Source organism: Hibiscus syriacus, unplaced genomic scaffold (assembly GCF_006381635.1).
Source record: "Hibiscus syriacus cultivar Baekdansim isolate YM2019G1 unplaced genomic scaffold, ASM638163v2 tig00110328_pilon, whole genome shotgun sequence".
In the NCBI taxonomy this organism is placed as follows: Eukaryota; Viridiplantae; Streptophyta; class Magnoliopsida; order Malvales; family Malvaceae; genus Hibiscus; species Hibiscus syriacus.
In genome coordinates this window covers 5193841-5197440 of record NW_024062685.1, presented here as the reverse complement: position 1 = coordinate 5197440, position 3600 = coordinate 5193841, and the positions used below count along the sequence as shown (strand labels likewise).

At 37.1% G+C, this 3600-nt stretch overlaps 1 pseudogene; it reads right to left on the bottom strand.

Annotated features, from left to right (window-relative positions):
- Positions 1-662: 662 nt before the first annotated feature.
- Positions 663-2703, bottom strand: LOC120118314 (annotated as a pseudogene).
- Between the last annotated feature and the right edge of the window lie 897 nt (positions 2704-3600).

The following is a 3600-nucleotide window of genomic DNA, read 5'->3' as shown; positions in this document are numbered from 1 at the left end:
GATCACCAAGATCTGAAGGAAAAACATCGAATTTATAAACTTGAGGTATAGTTTGAATACTTCTTCCGTATTCATTTATATCATGGAACATTGCTTTTGAGTAATGTAATAATCATTCGAGTTTTTTTTTTTTTGTCATTGTTTCTAAATGTTCTTCAAAAGGAGTTCATTTTGCATACATATGGAATGAATGCAATTACTACTTATGGCATCTTGATTATGAATAATTAGAAACTCTGAAACATGTACACAACAATTTTTTTTTATTTTTATGAATAATTTGTTTATTAATGTTTGATTTTTTTTATAGTAATACAATACTATTTCTTTTTGCTGCAAGTTGCATATGATGAGGATCATTGTGTACGAGAAGCTCGCGATGTTTGTACCTCAACTTCCATGACTCTGATGCGTTGGTCTCTAAGTTCATTTATTACTAGTTAATTGTTCTACATTATTATAGTTTACCCTATTTTAGTACCTCTCCTCTGGAATAATGTCGTCTCTTTCAGCTTCCTATGAATTTCTTTGGCAGTAACTTTTTTTTTTTGAGAAATTCTTTGGCATTAACTATTTGTCTGCGAAAGGGTTTTTTTTCTGTTGCCGCTGTTCCTATTTACCACCCACGCTTAATCATAAATTATGATTTTATTTGCCTCTGTTTACAATGAAAATCCCACACCTTGATCTGCAGAGTTTCTAGATTTGATTACGTCATCTTTTAGATGACGAGATCGTGTTCGTATCTCTGCGATGAAAGTAAAGCCCAATTTGCAATCCTCATTCGGCAACACATTTTGCGAGTCGTAGTTCTCCTCGAGACCTTCCTCCTCGTACTCATTCTCATCGTCGACAGTTGCATTCTGGTATTGCTGATACTCTGCCACCAAGTCGTTCATGTTGCTTTCTGCCTCTGTGAACTCCATCTCATCCATTCCCTCACCAGTGTACCAATGCAAAACCCTTGCGACGGAACATTGCGGTGAATTGCTGGCTTACCCTTCTAAACATTTCCTGGATTGATGTCGAGTTTCCAACGAACGTTGATGACATCTTCAGGCCCTGTGGTGGAATATCACAGACGCTGGATTTCACGTTGTTGGGAATCCACTCCACGAAGTAGGATGAATTATTGTTTTGAACATTGATCATTTGTTCATCGACTTCTTTGGTGCTCATCTTTCCCCGAAACATAGCCGAGGCTGTTAGGTAGCGACCATGGCGAGGGTCAGCAGCACACATCAGTTCTTGGCATCCCACATTTGTTGTGTCAGCTCCGGTACGGTGAGAGACACAAACATAAACAAGTGAGAGTCATCAGCCAATTCAAAAATAGAATACCGTTGTTTTAACTAGCCACTTGGACTTTATTGCTAACTTCTAACAGTTAGACTCGAGGATTGTTTTCAAACTAACCCTTCCTAAAAGATTAAGAATTCAGTGGACAGATGAGATTATTTATCATGCATTACTATTCATTCTTCAACTCTTGACTAAATAAGGTGCTCATGTCGCTGCTATAATTTACCATGTGATTTTTTGTAGACAGATGCAATAACCATAATATTCCTTTTAAAATGTGGGCAACCCATAATAATGTAAAGACATTATTCATATGATAATGAGCTGGTAAGAGTGGCAATGACCCTGAGGCTCCACCAAATGCATTAAAAAATTCATCGAATGCCCTAAGGTCTAGAGTATTAAAAAACCTTGTCGGTACAATAAAGGGCAGAAGGATACATGGATGGAGGAATCATTATCACAACAAGAAAGATATCAATTCATGTAGATCATTTGTATATATCACAAAGGTTGATAACCCATGCCCTCCTTTGCCTTCACAGTTCACACCAGACAAAAAGTTGCTAACTAATCACAGCTCAGTGAGTATCATCTACAAAATATGACTCCTGTTTTAGAAACAAAAATGCAAATATCTACCATTAATATCCAACTAAAGATAAAAGGGTAGATATTTGACGCAAGGAAACAATCATTACATATCATTTTCACCGTTAATAGTTATCAGGAAGATGATTCAAGATCTTAGAATTCCTTAAAGTTAATGTTTGAGATTGTTTCTCTCGACTTGGTCATAGCCAAAGTTGAATAACAAAAGCAGTTATATAGCGCTGTCGAGAAGGTGATATGGCAACTCAAATGGATAAGAGTTTCAAACATTGAGGTAAAAGTGAAACGCCATTGAAAGTATATTAAAAGATTCAACTCCACGAAAAATCCATGCAGATTTGTACAAATCTGGATTTCTAAGAGAAAAAAAAAAGATCATATATATATATATATACCTTGCAAGCAGTCACAATACTCAGCCTCTTTACGAACAACATCAAGAACGGAATCAATCAACTCAGCTCCTTCAGTGTAATGACCTTTGGCCCAGTTGTTGCCGGCACCGGATTGTCCAAACACGAAATAATCAGGCCTAAAGATCTGGCCATAAGGACTGGATTTAATACTATCCATGGTACCGGGTTCAAGATCCATGATAACCGCACGAGGAACATACCTTCCACCGGAAGCCTCATTGTAATACACATTGATTCGCTCCAGTTGAAGATCAGAGGATCCATCTCCTTGTCCTTGGTACATCCCCGTGATGCTTGCCGCAGATGACTTCCCAAAACTTGGCGCCGATTTGGTTTCCCATTGGCCTCCTTGAACGTGAAGGATTTCTCTCATGGTTTGTGTTTGGCTGAAAAATGGAACGGAAAATGTCACTGGTTTGATGCATGGTTGGATGCTTTAAAAGCATAATTTTCAATTTAAAATCAGTCACCTCGGGACCATGTTGGGGAAATCGGGTTATTTTCACACGAACGTAGTTTCAAAATTGACCTAAAATGTCAAGATCAAAACCACCAAAGGTTGCACAGCGAATAAACCTGTCAAACTATTGAATATTGAAACACAATGGAAAAAACCGAATAAAAACAATAAAGGAGAGAACACACCAAATTTACGAGGTTCGACGAGAATATTGTCTACTCCTCGGGCACCACACCGGATGATAACTTCACTATATCACAAATATTACAACAAATGGAATTCTTTAGAATTCCTAAAGTGGGAGAATGAAGAATACAAAAGGAAGAGAGAACTTGTTTTGGGATGATTTCTAATGAAATACTTAGGCCTATTTATAGTTGAGTTTTAAGGACTAAACTTATAAATAACCTAATATTTTAGGGATTAAACATGAAAAATAAGTTGGTCACCTACCAAAGAATTTTCCAATGTGTACAAGTTAGCCACCAAATATAAAATTCCCATGTTCAAAGTTTGGCCACCAACCAAGATGAAATTTCCAACTTGCCAACTTAATTTCAAGCCAAATCTAACAAATCTCCACCTTAGCTTGAAATTACCAAGCCTACTCAACTTCTTCAACTCCCCAAATTTGTAGTGCCTCTAATTGCGCTCACAAGCGCCACACACTCGAAGGTATTCATACTTTCAGGATGTTAATCAAGTTCAAACAATGATTGAACTTGATTGCTGTTACCACCTTGGTCATCATATCTGAAGGATTTTCTGATGTCGCAATTTTCTGAAGTAGAATCTTTCATTCTTCAAAGA